This window comes from Solanum tuberosum, unplaced genomic scaffold (genome assembly GCF_000226075.1).
Source record: "Solanum tuberosum cultivar DM 1-3 516 R44 unplaced genomic scaffold, SolTub_3.0 scf00231, whole genome shotgun sequence".
NCBI lineage: Eukaryota > Viridiplantae > Streptophyta > Magnoliopsida > Solanales > Solanaceae > Solanum > Solanum tuberosum.
Genome location: NW_006239157.1, coordinates 122,949 through 146,591, shown reverse-complemented (window position 1 = coordinate 146,591; position 23,643 = coordinate 122,949). Strand labels below are relative to the sequence as shown.

Genomic DNA, 23,643 nt, shown 5'->3' with positions numbered 1-23,643 from the left:
CCATTATCCACCGAGTTTAGAAGGCTATGATTGGTCCAAAGGGCGGGTCATAGACGGATTTCTCGGTTATCAAAAAAAAAAAAGATCTTGCACAGACTTTCAAGAACTTCAGAAGTATTAGACAAGGTGGGTATACTGTAGTTTTAAAAATTCTTTTTTTCTTTAGTTTTACCAATACTCAACTTCTTTGGCTTACTGTTTAGGTTATTGGATTTTTGCTTCTTAACATGCATCAGCATGTTTGCAGGCTACGTCTATCTTAAACTCTGCAACATTCCAGTCCTAGAACAATCTTCATCTTCCTTATCTCCACGGGCAGTGCATTGTTTGATCCACTTGAGTCCTTCCTCACTACTAAATCTTCGGAAGATCTTCGTGCAAGTCAACTTGCACGTAGGGTAAGCATTATTCCAAACTTCTAGGTTCACTTATCTCCTGTTAGTGGCTTCTATGTTCTCTTTTGGTTAATTGAGTTTGTTGTTTTTCTTGGTCTAGGTTGTGTATTTTTTAAGAACAGTGGTGGCTGTTCAGGAAAGCAACCCTTGCATCATCCACGGAGTTAGAAGCTTTGGTGTACTCATCAGATATATGCAACGGCAGCAGCTTCCAGTCTTGGGAAACTGATCATGGATGGATGCCCTTATTTCGATGCATATGGAATTGAGAAAATCTTATGGACCTGAAGTGTCTGGTATCCCTCAATGGATCAGATGGGAAAAACACTAACTACATCCTAGGGAACTAGATATTGTGAGCTTGGTGGATGACTGTCATACAGGTAATACTTCTTATTTCATTTAATAAAAAGATCTATTTTTGTCACACTTCTTGTGATTCATCAATTATTGTGTTCCAACTTACCAGAACTACTCTGCTACTTCCACTTATGTCTTAAAATGCTCGTTGTGCTTAGATGTAAATGTTCTAGGTGATACAACCACAGACAAATAAAGTACCTTAATAAATGCGGAACACATGATGCAGGGATGCCATAATTTTTCCCACCAATACAAGCACACACCCTTTTCATCCTAAATTCGATATCCTAGTTTAAGTCTGTCATAGTCTTCAATTATTTCTATGAACATATGCTCTTGCAAATGAGTTGTCTGCTCAATAGATTGGGCATTACATTGCAACATGAAAATAGTATGTAGTTTTGGTTTGAGTAGCATCTCCCTACAACTTTCAGTGAGCCCAGTCTTTTAGTGGCTCAACTTTGTTTGAAAGACGTTATAAGTTACTGTATAATTTCTGAATTTGTCCCGTATTTCGCTGTGGTTTTTAGTAGTAATGCTATAATACTTAAGTAGTTTGGTTAGACTATTATTTCTATTTTATTGATTTGACAGCTATATTCCTATTTTATCATAGGAAAACTTAAGAAGGGTCTCCTTCTTATCATGGATCCCTGAGTTTGTTCCGTGTTTGAAGAAAATATTCTCTTGAAAATTTTGTCTTTACAGGATTGAAACGTATCCTGTCTATGCTCTTGGAATGAGAGGTATCGGCTGAATTAAGTGATGAAGATGCAACAAACCTAATTCGGCTGCTTTTTGCGTCTACTAAGAAGGCAGTTTTGGAGAAGATTGTTCCTGTTAGTGTTTTCTAAAAAGAAATATCACACCAAAGCACAAAAGGTGAGGTTCTTTAGTTCTTGTTGTTGATACTCTCTGAGATTCTTACTAAATGCTATATTTTTGCTTCAAACTTCATCGTTTACACCTGAGAACGGATTCCAAGAAAGTGCTTGTGAAACAATAAGTTGGTGATATTTCTGCAACCTGGTATATCTATACTGTTTTAGCGGTGTGTTTGTGCTGCAAGTTTTCTTGAACTGTATGCTTGTCTTAAATCTGGTCAGTTGGTCAAATACGGATTACTTACTAGTATTATTTAGTGGAAGAGGTGCCATTTTTGTATATTTTCATGTTACCATCTTTAATATTTTTCTAACAACATTAAGACGTTATATTATAGTTGGAGTTTTATAATAGAGTGAGCAGTCAGTTTATTCATGTACCATGGAACGTAGACGGTAACTGTGTCTGTCCTAACCCAGCAAGAACTTCCAGAATTTGTCTTCTTAATAATGTCAGCGTAGTCACATAATCTGGAGAAGTCCAGATTCCAATCTCCCCTGTACTGAATCATTACCCTGCACTTGGCTCTATAACAAAGAGTTATCCCTACATACAAACCCAACCGATCCCTTACCAATCCTGAATCTCCCAAAGTTTTATGTTAGGTTTATATACAATCCTATCTTGCAATTTATGTGCAATGTACACATAATTGCATAACTTGTTCTTGTTTTTAGTAGGGCAGCGATGAAATGGGTGATACTTCTTCACAATAAAGTCACCAGAATTCCTGTTAGTGCTTGCATATATCTCCCACTTGTATAGTATTTTTCTTTTATATTTGACTCTAATTATGTGCTTCTCATCAGGCTTAAGTTCGAGTTGCACTTTGTTGTCTACAACATAAGATTGCACTGCTAAGATTGAGTTATCCTATTTCGCCCTTTTCTCCTTTGGTTTCACAGCCACCACACACACTCACTTCTCTTCCTTTCTTTCTTTGTCCGTACGAAGCTGAGAGAAAACCAATGCAAATCAAACCTCCATTTTAATTTCATCCCTCTTTTCCACTGTAAACAAAATCTAAGGTTTCTGTTGTGGAGTTTGAACAAACTTTCCTCATCTCTGTTGTCTGTTTCTTGGAGTTACCTCTGGACCGACAAGCAGTAGAGGATTGAGGACTTTTTTTGTCGAAACTTTATGGGTTTTCTTTTTCAACTTTGTATTATATTAAGTTTATGCAGATCAGATCCACGTGTTCTTCATTATTTAGATGGTTAGAAGAAGGGAAACTAACATATATATATATATGTGTGTGTGTGTGTTATTAGATTTCAATACTTGGAAATATTTACAGTTTCTTGTCAGTTTTGGATGTAGGGAGAACATGAGAAAGTTCATTTTAGTGTTCATTTTAGTAGAGTTCCTGCTTATTTTGTGGGATTTCTAGGGTCTTCTCAGATATTCCGATGATTTAGCTTTCAAGCCAAGGAATTTACCCCAAATGGGAAAAGGTTACCCCTGAAATGAGGCAAAACAGTGAGTGGGATTTTTTGTAGTGATTTCCCCTCTCTGTTGCGTCACTGATTTTCCTCCATTATAAAAATCCAACAGCCCTTGTTTATAAAAAAGCAAACACTGTAAAAACAAAAATGGATTTAACATGTATACTCTGAGATATTTGTGTTTCTTCTGGGTGTTTGTTTTACGTTGTTGACTGTTGCTGAAATGTACATAAAGTAACAGTGATGATGATTTCTCTATTTCCAGGCTAATCAATTTGGGCATTGAGATTATCCAATACGTATCTTGGTGTGGCGACCCGGATAGCTTGTTATTGCTGCTTCTGTCTCTTGCATGCAACCGGTGTTTGCAGCCATGGCGTGATTGACTTCTGTTCTTCCTTATCATAGCATACATCTTATCCCCATTTCCTTGAAAAGAAAGAGAAAGAATCTTTCTGTGGTTCAATTTTGAGATATGTTGAACCTGCGAGTTTCTACTACAAGCTTATAATCATCTTGCAGTCCTAATGTGTAATCTTATTTGGTCAGTATCAGCTGAGCCTGCCTAGAAAGAAAGAAGAATGAGGCATCAGAGAGATTGGGATTTTCTGTAAATGGTGGTTACCCCTCTCTACTCTGCCCATGATTTCTCCATTGATAACTAAAAAACCAACAGTCTTCAAAATATACATGAAAATAATAAAATAATAATAATACCGTGAGAGATGATTCTGTGTGGATGACCAGCTCGGACGTTCTGGTGATTTCTCTTTGCTATGAACTTCTCCGTGTGGATGACCATTCCAAACATTCTGGTGACTTATTTTTGCTTTGAATTTAAACTAGCCGACTGTTTATGCATATTCATAATTCTTGTGTCTATAATGCATTGTGCACACATATTTCTGTTGTGCTAGTTTGGTCCTCACTGGGTGTGTTCCAATGCAATTCAAACAGAGTTACATGCTCATAAAGTGAGCAAGAGGAAACAATAAGGCTGTGATGATAGTTTTGCTGAGCTCTTTGAGTCGGGCATTAGAGTTAGAGATGGTGTCTTGGCGGGGCAATCTGAATTTCTGGGAATTTGCAGCTATGCTGGGCACAAAGAACTGAAATCCCCTTGACATAATCTGAGCCTCTTGCATTATTTCTCCATTACCAAAACTTGCCTTCTTCTAGTCCTTTTCCTTTCTTTCACTTTAGAAAACAAAGAAAGCATTAGCATCAGCAGCAGAAGTAGTTGGACCTCATTGTGATTAATTAGCTCTGATCCAAAGCTCCTCAAAGTTCCTTGTCACAATCACTAGGCCGTCCCCATTAGAATTCAATTTAGAACATTTAATATCAGGAGGTAGTGCAAGATTCAAACTGATTCATTGTATGATGGCCTTCATTGAATCTCCTTTTGTTTTTATCAACTCAAATAGAGAGCATACGAAGTATATTTTTTATTTGTGACTGAATATGTTAAATAATTCGAATAATGTTCAGTGATTTTCAGAGCTTTTGCATCACTTTTAATGTGAAGTAATAATGTGTATCTCTCCAATCTAGATTTTCTGATGAAAAAAATCTGAGTTGTAAATATAAATGATTAAAGAGAGAATACCTTTTGACAATCTGACATTATTGATAATATGACATTATTGTTGATCATGAGACGAAACATTCTTGGACTGTGTGTTTTATTGATGCATTTTTATTAAATGTGCAATTTTTGTTGTTGCAGGATGGTGATGCTGAATATTAACTGCTTGTAAACTAGAAAATGTTGGATTATGATCTTCAATTGTGAAGGCAAATTTCCATCGAAAGCTTGCATAATGTTCTTGCACAGACTGCCCGCAAGGCATAGCTCGAGTGGAAAAAGGTGGGGGATTTGTGGCTTAGGTCGCAGGTTCAATCCCCACACCATGCAAAGCGAAGCCCGATATTTAAATGGAGAAGGGTAGAGGGGTGGGCCCATTATCCACCGAGTTTAGAAGGCTATGATTGGTCCAAAGGGCGTGTCATAGACGGATTTCTCGGTTATAAAAGGTGGGTATACTGTAGTTTTAAAAATTCTTGTTTTCTGTAGTTTTACCAATACTCAACTTCTTTGGCTTACTGTTTAGGTTATTGAATTTTTGCTTCTTAACATGCATCCGCATGTTTGCAGGCTACATCTATCTTAAACTCTGGAACATTCCAGTCCTGGAACAATCTTCATCTTCCTTATCTCCAAGGGAAGTGCATTGTTTGATCTACTTGAGTCCTTCCTCACTACTAAATCTCCGGAAGGTCTTCGTGCAAGTCAACTTGCATGTAGGGTAAGCATTATTCCAAACTTCTAGGTTCACTTATCTCCTGTTAGTGCCTTTTATGTTCTCTTTTGGTTGATTGAGTTTGTTGTTTTTCTTGGTCTAGGTTGTGTTATTTTTTCAGAACAGTGGTGGCTGTTCCGAAAAGCAACCCCTGTATCTTCCACGGAGCTAGCAGCTTTGGTGTAATCATCAGATATATGCAACGGCAGCAACTTCCAGTCTTAGGAAATTGATCATGGATGCCCTTATTTCCATGCATATGGAATTGAGAAAATCCTATGGACCTGAAGTGTCTGGTATCCCTCAATGGATCAGATGGGAAAAACACTAACTACTTCCTAGGGTATTAGATATTGTGAGCTTGGTGGATGGCTGTCATACAGGTAATACTTCTTCTTTCATTTAATAGAGAGATCTATTTTTGTCACACTTCTTGTGATTCATCAATTAGTGTGTTCCAACTTACCAGAACTACTCTGCTTCTTCCACTTATGTTTTAAAATGCTAGTTGTTCTTAGATGTAAATGAAAGGTGATGCAACCACAGAGAAATAACGTACCTTTAAAAATGAGGAACACATGATGCAGGGATGTCATAATTTTTCCCACCAATACAAGCACACACCCTTTTCATCATAAATTCGATATCCTAGTTTGTCATAGTTTTCAATTATTTCTATGAACATGAGGATATGCTCTTGGAAATGAGTTGTCTGCTCAATAGAGTGGACATTACATTGCTACATGAAAATAGTATGTAGTTTTGGTTTTAGTAGTATCTCCCTTCAACTTTAAGTGAGCCTGGTCTTTTAGTGGCTCAAATTTGTTTGAAAGACGTTATAAGCTACTGTATAATTTCTGAATTTGTCCCGTATTTCTTTGTGGTTTTTAGTATTAATGCTATAATACAATTATCTGTAGTTTGGTTAGACAATAATTTTCTACAACCTGCCTTTATAGACATTTTCTATTTTTATTGATTAGACAGCTATATTTCTATTTTATCATAGGTAAACTTAACAAGGGTCTCCTTCTTATCATGGATCCCTGAGTTTGTTCCATGTTTGAAGAAAATATTCACTTGAAAATTATGTCTTTACAGGATTGAAACGTATCCTATCTTTGCTCTTGGAAGAAGGAGCTATCGGTTGAATTAAGTGATGAAGATGCAACAAACCTAATTCGGCTACTTTTTGCATCAACTAGGAAGGCAGTTTTGGAGAAGATTGTTCCTGCTAGTGAAAATAAAAAGAAATATCACAGCAAAGCACAAAAGGTGAGGTTCTTTAGTTCTTGTTGTTGATACTCTCTGAGACTCTTACTAAATGTTACATTTTTGCTTCAAATTTCATCGTTTACACATGAGAACGGATTCCAAGAAAGTGCTTGTGAAACAATAAGTTGGTGATATTTCTGCAACCTGGTAGATCTTCACTGTATTAGCGGTGTCTTTGTGCTACAATTTTTCTTGAATTATATTCTTGTCTTAAATCAGGTCAGTTGGTCAAATATGGATAGATTACTTACTACTATTATTTAGTGGAAGAGGTGCCATTTTTGTATATTTTCATGTTACCATCTTTAACATTTTTCTAACAACATTAAGACGTTTCATTATAGTTGGAGTTTGTTAATAGAGTGAGCAGTCAGATTATTCATGTACCATCATGAACATAAACGGTAACTGTGTCTGTCCTAACCCAACAAGAACTTCCAGGATTTGTCTTCTTAATAATGTCAGCATAGTCACATAATCTAGAGAATTCCAGATTCCAATCACCCTTGAACTGACTCATTACCCTGCACTTGGCTCTATAACAAACAGTCCTCCCTACATACAAACCCAACTGATCCCTTACCAATTCCTGAATCTCCCAAAGTTTTATGTTAGGTTGAGATACAATCCTATCTTGATATTTTTGTGCAATGTACACAGATGTTCATAACTTGTTCTTGTTTTTAGTTGGGCAGCGATGAAATGGGTGGTACTTCTTCACAATAAAGTCACCAGAAATCCTGTTAGTGCTTGCATATATCTGCCATTTGCATAGTATTTTGCTTTTACATTTGACTCTAATTTTGTGCTTCTCATTAGGCTTAAGTTCGAGTTGCACTTTGTTCTCTACAGCATAAGATTACACAGCTTTTCTAAATTGCACAGGACTCTCAAAGTCCATGTTAAGTTAAAAAATAGTTATCTGACAATCTCCATCAAACCTTAGTTTTCTACTCTTTCTTCTAGCTGGTAAGTCGATGCCTCTTTGAGCTAGAACATCCAACTCATCTTTACTGTCATCACTACCAATATCTGAGCTACTATAGCACTCCTCATTTTCCCCCAATCTTCCAGCATACTTGTCTCTTTTGTTTCGCCTGTTAACATCATTAAAACCTTTGTCTGGAGCCTCTCCTAGCTCAATCTGCTGTCGGAACAGGCAACTTCCTCTTCTTTTTCTGATGAATTTTCTTTCTTCTTTCTGTTCTGAATGCTCTTAACTCCTCATCTAACTCACTATCATCTTCCTTAGGTATAACATCTAACTCAGATTCACTACTGTACAGATTTGAAGGCAAATCACCATCAGATTCCTTTGCATCAACATTTTCAATTCTTATATCTGTTGTTTCGTCCTGCTCGGTAACATATGAACTGGTTGCTGCATCTCTAGCAATAAGTTGAGGGTGTTCACCTAATGCAACCCTAGACCCCCTATTTATTGAATTCTCACTGTTTTGAACCACCCCAAGCTCACTTGAAATTAAAATGGGACCCTCTCTTCCACCAAAATAGGTCGATTAACAACATGGCTAATAAACAAGTCTAAAAAAGCACCATGTTTAAGGTGAGATACAATATTTAAAATTTGTCTGTCATTTTCCAACAAAACAAATTCATTGGAATTAGTTAAATATATAGGTCCCCAACAGATGCATTCCCTATATCCTTTGTATAACAACCCAATTCAACCAAAGAAAAATGGTCTTTATCTAAAGGAGTTACCTTACTCTCCCCAACATATTTCGGATTGGAGCTTTGATAAAAGAACCACCATGATGGAATCGAACAAGAATGTATTCTTCTGCCATGAGTTAGATTTACACTGACATGAAAAGAAAAGGGGAAAGAAGAATATCATCAGAAGATTTACAGTTAATTTTGAAACTAAAAATCTAAATCTTGCATAAAAAATTCCTAATGAGAAACACTAAAAAAAGAAAAAGAAAAACCACATAACATCCAAAAGGAAACTACAAAGCATGGTTATAAGATTTGGTTACTAGTAACAACCAAAGCAACTTTAACTTTTAGAAGATCTTAGTCTTCAAATGTGATTTTTTGTCTTTAAATGGGAAGAAATCATTGATAATTGCAGAAGGTTTAATCTTCTAAGGGTGGGGACTTGGGGAAGGATTGTTGTTTTAAAAGGTTTGTCCGAAGAATAGGTTACGGAAGTCTTTTCATTTTTGGAGGGAAATAATTAAAGGATCTGTAATAGAATTGGGTTAACCCGGATGATATGGAGAAAATAAAACACATGGAGGTATGTAATTGGATGTTTTTTACTTGTCTAACATGCGCATAACAATTATGTAAGGTAAAACAAATGTGTTAAAATGGAACATAAAAATTGGAGTTGAAGGGTTAAAATGGAATAAGGTTGAGTTGGAGTGCCAAAATGAAATTTAAAGACAAGTTTAAGGGGTTGTACATGTGTTTGGCCACTTTTTTTATACTGCCCATATATGTTTTTAAGTTCCCTTTTTCTCTTATTAATTTTTTCTTTTATAGGCTGATATCCTTTGGAACAGTAAGATATCCTGGTTGCTGAGAAACTTTTAGCACTCTTCAATTCCATGAAGTTTGTAAGTCTCTTCCCTTTTCTGCATATTTGCCTTTCCTGCATATTATTAGAGTACATACTGACATGATGCTCATTGATTCCAACATTTGCAGGCATGTTTAAGTGTTTAAGTGAAGGCACGGGCTACTACTTCCCACATGCCACATAGTTAATATAATCAAGAAAGCTTCAATTCGTTTCAGACCACGTGGAGATCAATTCTCGATTCGTATTCACCAATATCAGTGGTGAGTCCTCATTCTTCGAGGACGATTGACATGTTTTATATTCAGTCTTCCATTTAAGTTTAAGTTTTGCTAAAGTTAGCAGGGGGAATGTCCCAGCATCTCTAGTCAGTTAGAGGATTTTATTCAGATATAGTTTTTGTCACGCCCTGAAGTTACCCCCTTAACGAAACACAAGACCTATGATCACGAGTGACCCCAAGCTAACCTTGAGTTGACATATCATAAGCATTAACATCAACACCTAAAAAACCTTTGAATGCCTAAACCTAAGAAATCTGAAATCCCTAAGAAACCCTAAACTCTAACAAACAATAAACCCTAAACCTTGGGAAAAAACCCTAACCCCAAGCCTCATAAAACACCAAGAAACCCTAATCCCTAAGAAATCCTAAACCCTAAAAACACTAAACCTAAAAAACCATTAAAATATCTTAAAACCTACAAAACTTAAACCATAGAAAAACACTAAACCCTAAACCCTATATCCTAAAATACCCAAATATCAGTCAGGACACAAGGAGAGATGGAAGATTGTCCCTGCCTGCATCTGATGGACAATATGGAGTGAGAGAAATCAGAGATGTTTTGAGAACAAGAGCATCCCTTTCCAAAGCATTAAAATGAATTGTTTAGTGACCTTTTACTTTTGGTGTATCCATTCTATTCCCAAGGATCCGGGGGACATCACCCTATTCTTAGATAGTTTATGAGGGAGATAGGTGTTTAGTTTCTTTTTGGTAAACCCTCTATACTTTTGATGTAATTACTACAGGAGTTCACTATTGGTGTACTTCTATGTTTATAATACCAGTTAACTTTCTCAAAAAAAAAAATATACCCAAAATAAACCTAGGAGACCTTATATTCTAAACTCAAACCCTAAGAAACCTAAACCCTAAACCTTAAGGATAAACCCAATTCCTAAGCCTTATGAAACTCTAAGAAGCCCTAAACCCTAAGAAACCTTGAATCTTAAGAAAAACTAAACACTAAAAATTCCTAAAAACCCTAAAACTAAAATTCCCTAAAACAAACCTTAAAAAACCTAAAAAAATCCTTAATTTAAAACCCTAAGCGCTAAGCCCTAAGAACCCCTAAACCGTAAAAACAATAATGATCCTAAAAAATCTTAAATCGAAAAAATCTATTAAGCTAAAAAAAAGTCCTAGAAAAATTAAGCTATAAACCCTTTTAGAACCCCTATAAACCTTTAAAAACTCTAACCTATAAACTCTAAAAAAAACCCTTTAAGAACCCCTAAAAACCTTAAATGCTAAAAGTCAAACCCTAAGAAATCTAAACCCTAAACCTTAGGAATAAACCCCCAACCCTAAGCCTTAATCTAAAACCAAGCCCTAAGAACCCCTAAATCATAAAAACAATAATGATTCGAAAAAATCTTTAAAAATCCTAGATCGAAAAAACTCTTAACCTAAAAATATCCTAGAAATACATTAGCTCTAAACTCTAACCTAAAAACTCTTAATCGAATACCTAAAGCCTTATTTATCTTGTTTAGATTATATCATTGTTCACTATACTTTGTTCTGTTATATATATTTGTTCAACTTTATCCTATCATGCATACTCCGTACTTGTAAAGTATTGACACATATTATACATCTTATCGTGATGCTCAGGTCCTCAGCATTCAGATCACATGGAGATCGGTTCCCGATCCGTATTCATCAAGTGGTGAGTCCTCGTTCTTCGAGGATGATTGACATGTTATATATTCAGTCTTCCATTTTAGTTTCAGTTTTGCTAGAGTTAGTTGGGGCATGTCCCTGCATCTCTAGTCAGTTAGAGGCTTTTATTCGAACATAGTTTTTGTCACTCCCCGAGGTTACCCCTTGACGTAACGCGGGACCTAAAATCACGAGTGATCCCAAGCTAACCTTGAGTTGGCATATCATAACCATATTAGATCAACACCTAAAAAAACCTTTAAAAGCCTTAACCTAAGAAACCCTAAACCCTTGCCTAATGAAACACCAAGAAACCCTAAAAACACTTTTAAAAACACAAAACCTAAAAAACACTTAAAATATCTTAAATCTAAACCATAAACCTAAACCCTAAATCTAAAACACTAAACCCTAAACCCTGCACTCTAAAAGACCCAAAATAAACATAGGAGACCTTAAATGTTAAACTCAAACCCTAAGAAACCTAAACCATAATATACCTTAGGGTTATAAGCCCTAACCCTCAGCCTTATGAAACTCTAAGAAGCCTTAAACCCTAAATTCTAAGAAAAACTAAACACTAAAAAACTCTAAAAATCGTTAAAATCCCTAAAACAAAAATTAAAAACCCTTTAAAAAAACTTTAATATAAAACCCCTAAAACCTAAGAAACCTAAGAAACCCTAAATTCCAAACTCTAAACCCTGAACCCTAAACCCTAAATCATAAAACCTTAAAAAACAATAAGCACAAAACCCAAACCCTAAGAAAACCACAAACTCTAAACCCAAAAAAACAATAAGAAACCCTAAACCCTAAGAACAACCAAAAACTTTAACCTAAAAATCATTAAAATCTTAAACCTAACAAACCTAAAACCTAAACCCTAGAAAAATTATAAAAAAACAATAAGCACAAAACCCAAACCCTAAGAAAACCACAAACCCTAAACCCAAAAAAACAATAAGAAACCCTAAACCCTAAGAACAACCAAAAACTTTAACCTAAAAATCATTAAAATCTTAAACCTAACAAACCTAAAACCTAAACCCTAGAAAAATTATAAACCTAAAATACTGAACCCTAAATTTACCCTACACTCTAAAAGACACAAAATAAACCTAAGAGACCTTATATGCTAAACTCAAACCCTAAGAAACCTATACCCTAAACCTTAGGGATAAACCCCAAACCCTAAGTCTTATGAAACTCTAAGAAGCCCTAAATCCTAAGAAACTCTAATTCCTAAGAAAAACTAAACACTGAAAAATCCTAAAAATCGTTAACCTAAAAAAACCGTAAAACACTAAGCCCTAAGCCCTAAGAACCCCTAAACCGTAAAAACAATAATGATCCTAAAAATTCTTAGATCGAAAAAAACTCTTTATCTTGAAAAAAAACCCAAAAAAACACTAAAAAACCCTAAAAAAAAAAAAAAACATTAAAACTCTAAACCTAAAAAACCCTTAAAAACTGTTAAACCTAACAAACCTAAACACTAAACACTACCCTAAACCTAAAACACTAAACCCTAAATTTACCCTACACCCTAAAAGACCCAAAATAAACCTAGGTGACCTTAAATGCTCTCAAACCCTAAGAAACCTAAACCCTAAACCTTAAGGATAAACCTCCAATCCTAAGCCTTATGAGACTCTAAGAAGACCTAAACCCTAAAAAACCCTAAATCCTAAGAAAAACTAAACACTAAAAAACCCTAAAAACCTTTTAAAAACCCTAAAACAAACCTTAAAAGCCCTAAAAAAATAACTTAATCTAAAACCCTAAGTCCTAAGCCCTATGAACCTCTAAACCGTAAAAACAATAATGATCCTAAAAAAAATCTTTAAAAACCTTTAATTGAAAAAACTTTTAACCTAAAAAAATCCTAGAAAAACATACGCTCTAAACTCTAACCTAAAAACTCTTAATCAAATAACTAAACCCTTATTCTTCATGTTCAGATTATATCATTGTTCAATATGCTTAGTTTTGTTGTATATATTTGTTCAGCTTTATCCTATCATGCTCAGTACCTTTCAAGTATTGACACATATTCTAGGCTACATCTTCTCGTGATGCTCAGGTCCTCAGCATTCATATCACGTAGATATCGGTTCCTAATCCGTATTCAACAATATCAGTGGTGAGTTCTCATTCTTCGAGGATGATTGGCATGTTTTGTATTCAGTTTTCCATTTTAGTTTCAGTTTTGCTAGAATTAGCTGGGGGCATGTCCCAGCATCTCTATTCAGTTAGAGACTTTTATTCAGACATAGTTTTTGTCACGCCTCGAGGTTACCCCCTTGACGTAACACGAGACCTAGGATCACGAGTGACCCCAAGCTAACCTTGAGTTGGCATATCATAAGCATATTAATCAGCACCTAAAAAAACCTTTAAAAGCCTAAACCTAAGAAATCTGAAACCCTTAAGAAACCCTAAGTCATAAACCCTAAACTCTAAGAAACACTAAACCTTAGGAGAAAACCCTAAACCACAAGCCTTATGAAACACCAAGAAACCCTAAACCCTAAGAAATCTTAAACCCTAAAAACAACTTTAAAAACACTAAACCTAAAAAACCCTTAAAATATCTTAAACCTAACAACCCTAAACCTTAAACCCTGCACTCTAAAATACCCAAAATAAACCTAGGAGACCTTAAATGCTAAACTCAAACCCTAAGAAACCTAAACCCTAAACCTTAGGGATAAAGCCCCAACCCTAAGCCTCATGAAACTCTAGGAAGCCTTAAACCCTAAGAAACCCTAAATTCTAAGAAAAACTAAACACTAAAAAACCCTAAAAAATCCTTAATTTAAAAAACCCTAAGCCCTAACCCCTAAATCGAAAAAACAATAATGATCCTAAAAAATCTTGAATCGAAAAAAACTTTTAACCTGAAAAAAATCATAGAAAAACTTAAGCAATAAACTGTTTTAGAATCCCTAAAAACCATTAAAAACTCTAACCTATATACTCTAAAAAAAACATTTTAGAACCCCTAAAAACCTTATACCTAAAAAATTCTAAAAACACTAAGCCCTACACCATAATTTACCCTAAAATCATTTTTAAAAAAACCCTAAACCCTAAAAAACCTTACAAAAAAAAAACTTTAAAACCCCTAAACCTAAGAAACCCTAAATTCCAAACTCTAAACCCTAAGAAACTCTAAATCGTAAACCCTAAAAAAACCATAAGCCCAAAATCCAAACCCTTAGAAAATCCCAAACCCTAAACCCAAAAAAACATTAAGAAACCCTAATTTGCCTTGCATACGAGTACAAATTTTGTATCTACTCACGTCGTTTTATATTATGTCGGGGGTGCTGCACTCACACTGCAGGTACACACGTTTTAGATGGGAAGTTTCTTGGCGGGAACCCCTTGCAGATTTTCATCTATAGTCAGTGATACCCAATTCCACTAAGGGCCTTACTTTTTTCATATGATTTACATAGATGGCTTAAGGTACGTCCCGCCTTGTCTCGACATATTTATGGATCATATCATATGTTAGAGGTTTCGTAGACTATGTCCAAATCAGGTTCTTATAGTAAGAGTATGTCTTCCATACTGCCCTATGGGTCCACTAAGATAGCATATGCACTGATAACTTTTATATGTATAAAATAATAGCTTCTCATTCTAGTTGATGATCAATGCATTACTTAATATATTTTGCTGCTATCCCTTGTAGGTATGTTCAGTTAAGTGGTCCGCTCAGTCATGTGAGGTATCAAGTTAAGGCACCGAGTGCCGGTCCGTCTTAAATGCTCTTGAGGTTTATGTTACATGCCTCGTAGGGCATGTAACATTTGAGATGACAAGCAGGTGCATATGAAATGTTGTAACAAGTAAGGCTAATAACAGGTATGCGTTCTTATAAGACTCACCTCTGAAAAGCGTCATAAGATAAAGGAGAAGGGAAAGTAAAGCCCCGATAGGTTAGGCCTATGATTTTATGTGTCTGTTCCACAGTTTTTTTAGGAGATACTATAGTTATTCTTGATTGTTAAGGCCCGGAAACTAAGCACAAAAGGTGTAACCTCCATTGAGGTGTTGTGGAAGGACTAGAATATAACATAAGATACTTGGGAATAAAAGAAGGTAGAGATCCTAAATGCCCCTCCTCATTCTAAACATCAATATAAGGATCTGAGATCATGTGGTCCCCTTATATGATCATAAGTCTTACTAGCATTTGTTCATTTGATATGTCATTTGCATGTCTTGTGTTTAGTAGGTATATTAAATTCCTTATTTGTATGAGTTCTACTTGTGTATCCTCAGTGAATTACATGGTCAAGAAAAGGGCTTGCTTTGCCATATTCTTATTTCATAAACCATATCTGTTGAAGACGTCATGCGAGACTTGTCTATACGTGTTTTAGGTTAGTCTATATCTTTTGGATAGTCCTATTTATAAAGGAAACTCTCGCAAATCTCCAAATGAAATTTCAAGGTTAACCAAACTATCAGCTTACCCTATAAGGCCTATGCAAGGTTTACACAGTGCATATGCTTTATGATGAGTAAAAAAACACAAGTAGAACTACACCATCAATGAGTTAGAACTAGCAGTAGTGTCCTTGCACTTGAGATTTGATAGAATCTTTCAATATGATGTCTCTTTGTTTGAAAAGGCTCTAGTTGCTTATATGGTTGTACATGTTACATGTCCTATGCCTTATTATGGATTATTTTCCCATTTGTTACATATTCTTTTTTGGATTACTTGCATGTAGGTGTTATTTGCTGAATAAAGCTCTCACTTTTGTTATATATTTCATATGACCTTGTTCTAATTCACCAATTACGTGCTACCAATCACTTGTTCATATTTTATTAGCATCATATATTGATGTTTCAAATGTTATCGACATTATAAATTACTAGCTCATGAATCACATGTACCATAAGTCACTTGTCTACATATTATATGCTTCATAGACCATATATGCCACATGGATCATAGCCTACTTGTTTACAATACCCGGGTAGTTTATTTTTCCATGTAGATGGATGGCAAAACATTGTGTCCTTTCAAGATGCGAGGAACAAAAGATAGAGTATTGCATTTGCAATCGTGTGTTTTTTACAAAGTACGTCTATTACAGGCTTCATGAGATTTGGGCAGAAAGGAAGTTGTGCTCTTGATGTGTTGGACCTTAACATACAGAGAACAGACCAAAAAAACCTAAGGTAGAGCTACTTCAAGAGTTATATCTCGTACACCTAGTATTTCACAGTCTATGAAGTGTTAACATTTAAGGGACCCATAACTTATCGTAATATTGAAGTCATAGAGAACTTGTCACTAGAGAAATTCTAATGTCTATCCTTCACTAATATATTATAAAGTTCAAAGTTAAGAATTCAGTCTCCGTTAGAGTGTTGTGTTCCGAGTAAAAGAGATTTAAAAGGCCACTTGAGAATTGAAGAACTCTACAAAGTTCAAGAATCCATATTGTTCCAAAAATTTCATGAGATTTTGACATCACTTATCTTCTTTACCTGATTATAAGGTTCACATGCATCTTTTCACTTGTTAATAGGATCACATAAGTAGTGTTAACGTCAGTTCATTTGATATTTTAGCCATGCGTCATAAGCTCAAAAGTGCAGATCATACTTGGGATTGCATATTCAAAAAAGTTCCAAATCAAGCTAGTGTATAAGTAAAAATATATAAAGGCAAGTCATACCATATAGAATTGTTTCAACTGAGAGTATGTCGCAGGGAGGAGCCTTACTTTATATTTTTGACTATTTAGTATGCTTCAGCTGTTTAAATGTCGTGCAAGGCTTATTCGTTTACAAAGGAAATTTTGAAAACCTTTTAACAGATATGCTAGAGTCGACATTATTTTGAGCTATACCACTCATTCGAGGACGAATGATCCAAAGGGGGGATGATGTAACACCCCGTACATTTCAACATGTATACGACTAAATTAATACTGATGAAAGTATTTAAACTCACGAAGTAAGGTTGTTATTAAGCTTAAATTTTAGAGTTGAGTGTTAACTTTAAATTAAAAGATTAGAATTTGGAAAATGAGATAAAATAAGTGAGGTGCTTGCTTGACTAAATTAAGCTGGTAGGTGTCAAGTAGGTGCATCACCTACTTAGACTTTTTGACCAACTTAATAAAAGTAAGTAGTTGCATCACCTGCCATAGCTAAATAGATTTAATGAGAAGAAGTAGCTGCATCACCTAGTTTGACATTTGAGTAGCTTAAAAATGGCCAAGTAGGTGGATCACCTACTTGGCAATTTGTGGACAAAAATGAAGAAGATAGAGGCGGTGGAGTGCCAACATTTTATAGGGTCATATTTGGCTCATTTATGTCTTAATTCTTGCATATATTTTTTTTTTTATCTCTAGCACTCTCTCTTTCCCTCAATGATTATAACAGTCACCTAAAAAATACTCCATAGGTTCTTGAAGAAACCCTCCTAATTTCCAGCAAAGGTAAGTAGAAACCTTATGGTTTAGCTTGATTGTTCCATGAGATTTTATGTTTTTCATGTTTAAATATGGTGCAGACCTTTCCCTAAGTTGTCTGCTCATGTTTTCTTTGTTATTAAGAGAGTTTCTCTTCTTATTTTGTTCAAGTGTGAAGGGTAATTAAAAACTCTTGAAGGAGTACAAGTTAAGAGAACAATTTTCTAGAATTTGAGGTAAGGCTACTGCCCCATTTTGTCTCACTATAGATATCAGATTAGGTGACTCTACGTGTTTAACTACAAATTCATGAATTTTTTTTTTATCGGAAGCAGTGAGTCAAAGTTTTATTGATTATTTTAGAAAGGTTTGGGGCTGCCTATATATGGTGAAGTTTGGAGAAGTATGGGTGGATGGTTGGGTTTATTAGTGGTAAAGGGCATAATTTTATTCCTATAAATGGTAGTGAGAGAGTGTTGTTTGTAATTATGAGGCAGTTGGGTGTTGAAACACCATTTATGAATTGTAGAGCTTTTATGCCTACTAGGTGTTCGACATAATGTCATAGTGGACCATTAATTGACCTATTGACCCGATTGTGATGTAATCAATATACTTTGTAGATTATTATTGGTAATATTGGCTAGCCTTCAGAGAAAGTCATTTGAAATGTTTTAGGGAAGAAATGAAGATACACCATTTGAATTGTGGGTTGTGTGGGCGTGCTGCCCCTTAGATGTGTATTTACTGTTTTGGATGTTGTAAATACCAGGTAGTGTCGGATGACCTCATATGGGAAGGTCATAAATTGTGTAAACATGGCGATAAAGGAATTAGTGAAAAGAACACCCATTAGTAGAGGGGTTTTGAGCTTGTTGCCCGACTACAGTTTTGGTAAGTCGAAGTGATCCAACCTTGTTTATTAGCTGATAATATTAGCTCTATTACTTGCCATTAATGCAGATTAACACCTCAAAGGAAAGGCTGATTCATGGTAGCACATAGTATTGGTCGGGAGACAAGGTATGTAAGGCTATTTGATTCCATATTTTATGGCATGAAGTCCTATATTCTGTGTACCAACCAAGTGAGATCTCTAAGTCATCCTCATGGTAAAAAGATACCAATGTGAGGGTGTACAGGTCTCCAAAAAATAATAATCTCCCTTATACCATCCATGGTTCAAAAATTGTGTCAAGCTACTTCTATGCGTGTTCATTCTCCAATATTGGTGTGTTTATACTTTCAAGTATTATTATGACAAAGGTACTCTAAACAGAAAATTTCATGAGTTATCCACCAAGTCAAATGAGGATCATTGAGTCAATAATATCCTACATTATACATGTTACAAGTATTTGTATGGCAGATACACATTATGTCTATTATTCATTTTATATGTCCTTACCTGGAATGTGAAACCCTTATTTGTGATATGTCCTATGCTTCATTAGTTCACATGTTTATGCACCCTTACCTTTGATGTCGTGTACTAAGTGTGTAGCTATCGTATCATCATATGCACTCCTCGTCTCTCCATTTGAGGAGTTATAGTCTCTATTTGAAATGCATGTATGCCTCCATTTGAGATGTCCAAATGTGTTTTAAATGAACCATGTGCTAGTAGAATCACTTGCTCACTTGTTATACCGCTTAATGACTCATTTTCTACATGTCCTCATGTTCTCACTTGTTGTGTGTCTTCATGGCCCATTTACGAATATGTTTTAGCCCAATAAGATTCATTGTGTCATATAAATTGCTAAGTATTACTACATTGATGTTACATTTGTTTCTTATGTCATTACTGTTGCCTCAAGTCTTTTTATTCACTTGTTAACATCACTGGTATATAGTCCCAAAGTTCAAAAGAATTATGAACAATCTCAAAGATTAAAGAAAAACTGTAAAGCAAATATGTATTATTATGAGTGACAGCTCAGGGGTTAAAATACCGAGCATGGGCCGATCCCAATTGATATATATGTACGGGTGGCAGCTCAGGGGTTAAAATACCTAGCATGGGCTGACCCCAATTGATATATGTACGGGTGGCAGCTCAGGGGTTAAAATACCTAGCATAGGCCGATCCCAATTGATATATATACGGGTGGCAGCTCAGGGTTGATAATACCTAGCATGGGCTGATCCTAATTTGTATATGTATGAGGACAGCATCTTAGGGGTTAAAATGCCTAGCATGGGTCATCCTCTTCTACCACTGATCGCTGGTCATCGTATCAAATTCTACAAAGTTTATAAAGAAAAGAAGAGTAAAGTAAAACAAAGAATGTAAGGTACTTAATACCCCCAAAAGGCGTAAGCAAAGGTGGTTTTTGTAACACCCCGTATACTACGTGTATTAGTTCTATTTTATATGACGCTTATAAATTTCCTTGTGGTATAATGGACTCGGTTTCCTATGCAATTAGTGACAATATAATAGGTTTAAAGTGAACTGTCTGTAGATTTTAATGTGACCCGATTAAGTTGAAATCGATGGAAATATTTAAACTTGAGATCATAAGTTGGTATTTGAGTCTAAAGTTTAAAGTGACATAGTGTATATATGTTTTAAGTTAAGTTAAAGATATTAAAGTCTAGAAATGGAATAAAATATTGAGGTGCTTGCTCACTACACTTAAGCTAGTAGGTGACAAGTAGGTGCATCACCTACTAAGACTTTTTTGACCATGTTATTGGGCCAAGTACACTACCACCTACTTGCATTAATCTGGCCCAAGTTGAATAGAAGAATAAGGGGAAAATGGACAGCAAAGGCCCAATATGCTTAAGTCCAAAAAGTCCCAAGTGAAAAGTCCAAGTAGGTGGATCACCTACTTGATAATTTATGGCCCAAAATGAGTGAGAAAGTCGGCCAAAACAGGTCCCTTTTAAAGGGATTGATATCAGCTTATTCCAACTATTTTTACTTCCTACTTAAATGTGTGGCCTAAATTAAAGACACGTGTTGGCTGCAAATGAAATACAAGAAAGGTGGCAAAAGGCCCAATGTTCTTAAGTCCAAAAAGGCCCAAGTGAAAAGTCCAAGTAGGTGGGTCACCTACTTGAAAAATTATGGCCCAAAATGAGTGAGAAAGTCGGCCAAAACAGGTCCCTTTTAAAGGGATTGATATCAGCTTATTCCAACTATTTTTACTTTGACAAAAAAAATCTGATTCCTATAGCTTTCTCTCTTCTCTCTCTTAGATTCATACAACAACCATTAAATACCATTAGGGTTCTTGAATATTAGGGAGTTCAAGCTATTGGAAGTTATAAGTCTTACAAGTTGAGGAGCACAACCTTTACCTTGAAGAATCCAAGTCTTAGCAAGTGGTAGTTCTGTCCAGCATGGTAAGCTACTGCAATTTTCTCCCTCTTGTTCTTGAGTAAATTAGGACATTTGGTATGTGTAAGTGAGTTACAAATGTTCCTTCTACATGGTGTATTATTGGGGAGGATGTTCTGGTGGTTAGTGCATGTTGGGACAACCATGGAGAGAAGTCCCCTTCAAATTTAGTTATGAGCTTGTTTGAGCACTTCAAAAGTAATATTAGATCTTCAAGTGTTGGTGATCAGAAACCATGATTCATATTGCTTCTGTTACATTATTATGTTTAAGGATTGTTTTATGTATGTATAATAAGGGATGTGACTGGATATGCGTGGAAGTTCTGGAGACGTTAAAGGACTTAAATAATGCAGGGAGTTTTGGGGAGGACCTGATACGAAGGTTGTACAATATATAAACGTGATTAAAGGGAAAGGGAAGGAAAGAAAACATTGGCTAGATAAATAACATGCTTACTGCTTGGTTACTATTTTGGTGAGATCAAGTAGCTCAAATTGATTGATTCGCTACTAATACTAGTCTTACAACTTATTTTATTGTAGATTAGTGATCTGAAGAGAAGGAGCTTAAGTAATACTTTTTGAATTGTATAGCAAGTTATGTAAGGCTATTTGATTTCCTATTTCTTTGGCATGAATCCAACACTTGTATTACAAAGTAACTTTTCTAATTGCCTTTGGTAGTGACTGATCCATAGTTGCAGTTCCTACTCCCTAGAGCATTAAAGTGAGTACTCTAATATGAGTTTATTTCTAAATGTACGTGCTTACTTACTCTACCAAGTATTAGCATGCACGTAACCTAGATTACACATAGTACATATGTTTATATGTTGGATATACAATTTGCCCATATCTTGCCAACTTGCTTCAATTGTCTATTCCATCATATATGTCATCTTTTCACATGTTCATATGTTCCCTTTATTGGTTATTACTCCCATTGTGTTAGACTATAATGTTACCTCACTACTTGCTCTATTGTACATTTTATATATTCTTACTTGGAATATGTATCCGTCCTTGAGTTGAATCTGCCCACGTTCTCCCTTGGTTCCATGTTCATGTATACTTTGTATTTGATATTAGTTAGTGAGTATTTGGCTATCATATAGAGTTCAAATCTCTTGGCTGAATGTTAAATGTCTTCACTTGATATGTGCTTCAATTTGAGATGTCAAAATTCTTACTGAGTCATATAAGCTCCTAAGTATTACGTTGGTGTCACATTTACTTCCCATGTCATTGCTATTATTGTAAGTCCCTTCTACTAGTAGTTCATAGGAGTAGGGGTGATATGATGATGCTATAGAAGACTGAGATAGATAGTTATGAAAGAGTTATTGCTACGTGTATGAGGCAAGAATAAGGTATCAACCTTCAACCCTAACAAGTTATAAAGGTGCACCTAGGAACAACTTTGTGAACCTTTGTTAGATAGAAAAGTCATTTTAGTATTGATTCAAGTCTTGATATTTGGTCTTGATAACAACAAGGAAAAAAAATGGGAATAGAAAGCTTACCTGGATAGAAGATACATGGACCTAGTTCATCTACATCATTAGTACAAAAGAGACTTCCATCAAATTTAATAGAGCTACTGCATGATTCATTTAATATATGCCTACAATAATTCATCAATCATAGTCCAATTAAGGGAAAGGAAAAATTTATCATAAACTTGTTGTTCTTACTTGATATCTTGCCTAGGAAAAAGAGTGGGAGCACCCTCACTTGTTATAAAAAATGAGGAAATCTATTAGTATGGCCAGACCTATCTAGTTAAGACGAAAGCGGCTAACTCTAAGACGTTATGAATCATGATATAACTTTATAGGTACCTGACATAAGAGTTCATATTTTATGGTCCGTTCAAGCTTCACTATTTATTTTCTATTTTGACCTTCAAAAGGCACCAGACATTGAGTGTGATGTACAAAAACTAGTAAAAAAGGTAAAGTTGACCTCGGCCTCCTACTCCTAAAGATAAACTATTGAGGATTTTTTTCTCTATCTTAACTGTAGTATTTATATTGACCTAGAAGGAAGCCAAGTTCCAATAGCAAAACATCTACAAGAATTTCGAGGAGATTGAAGAGAGTAGATGGGGAATCAATTGTATGTGCTTTGAGGTGAGTAAGGAATATATGCAGAACTATCCCACCCGTGACCTAACTCTTAAGACAGTGGTTTTCCCTTAATATGGTAGAGTGGCTCTATAGGATATCTCATAATTTTCAAAGATGGTTTGTTATATAATTATATATGCTACATGTTCTATAACTCATCTAGTTGTATGACATTTGCCCTTTATGGATTACTTTCTCACATGTTACCTAATGTCATAGAATGCTTGCATGTAAGTGTTATCCATTTCGGAGCACCCTTGTTTATTGCTATATGTTTTCATAGGACCTTTCCCTACATGTTATTTATTGCACTGGTTCCCACATGTCACTTGTCCATATTGTGTGGGTACTGCAGGTTAATTGATCAAATGCTATGGGCAAAATTAGCATATGAATCGCATACCACTTGTTTACATGTCATATGCATCATAAACCATTTCTATATATATTACTTGCCTCATAGCCTACTTGCTTTAACATTACATGTCTTATAGCTTTTATGGCCATGTGTCATGTGCTCTTCTAGTCCATTTG

General features: G+C 35.3%; 2 long non-coding RNA genes across 3 annotated transcripts; both read left to right on the top strand.

The window, feature by feature from the left end:
• Positions 1-33: 33 nt before the first annotated feature.
• LOC107062476 (uncharacterized) lies at positions 34-3,930 on the top strand. 2 transcript variants are annotated; one of them, XR_001474639.1, is made up of 5 exons: positions 34-126; positions 248-398; positions 496-778; positions 1,467-1,640; positions 3,354-3,930. It is a non-coding gene; the product is annotated as an uncharacterized lncRNA (long non-coding RNA). The 2 variants fall into 2 exon arrangements; XR_001474638.1 differs by having other exon boundaries at positions 237-398.
• A 1,158-nt stretch (positions 3,931-5,088) lies between these two features.
• LOC107062472 (uncharacterized) lies at positions 5,089-11,248 on the top strand. The gene is made up of 7 exons (XR_001474634.1): positions 5,089-5,125; positions 5,247-5,397; positions 5,495-5,774; positions 6,493-6,666; positions 9,181-9,254; positions 9,346-9,480; positions 11,121-11,248. It is a non-coding gene; the product is annotated as an uncharacterized lncRNA (long non-coding RNA).
• Positions 11,249-23,643: the final 12,395 nt, after the last annotated feature.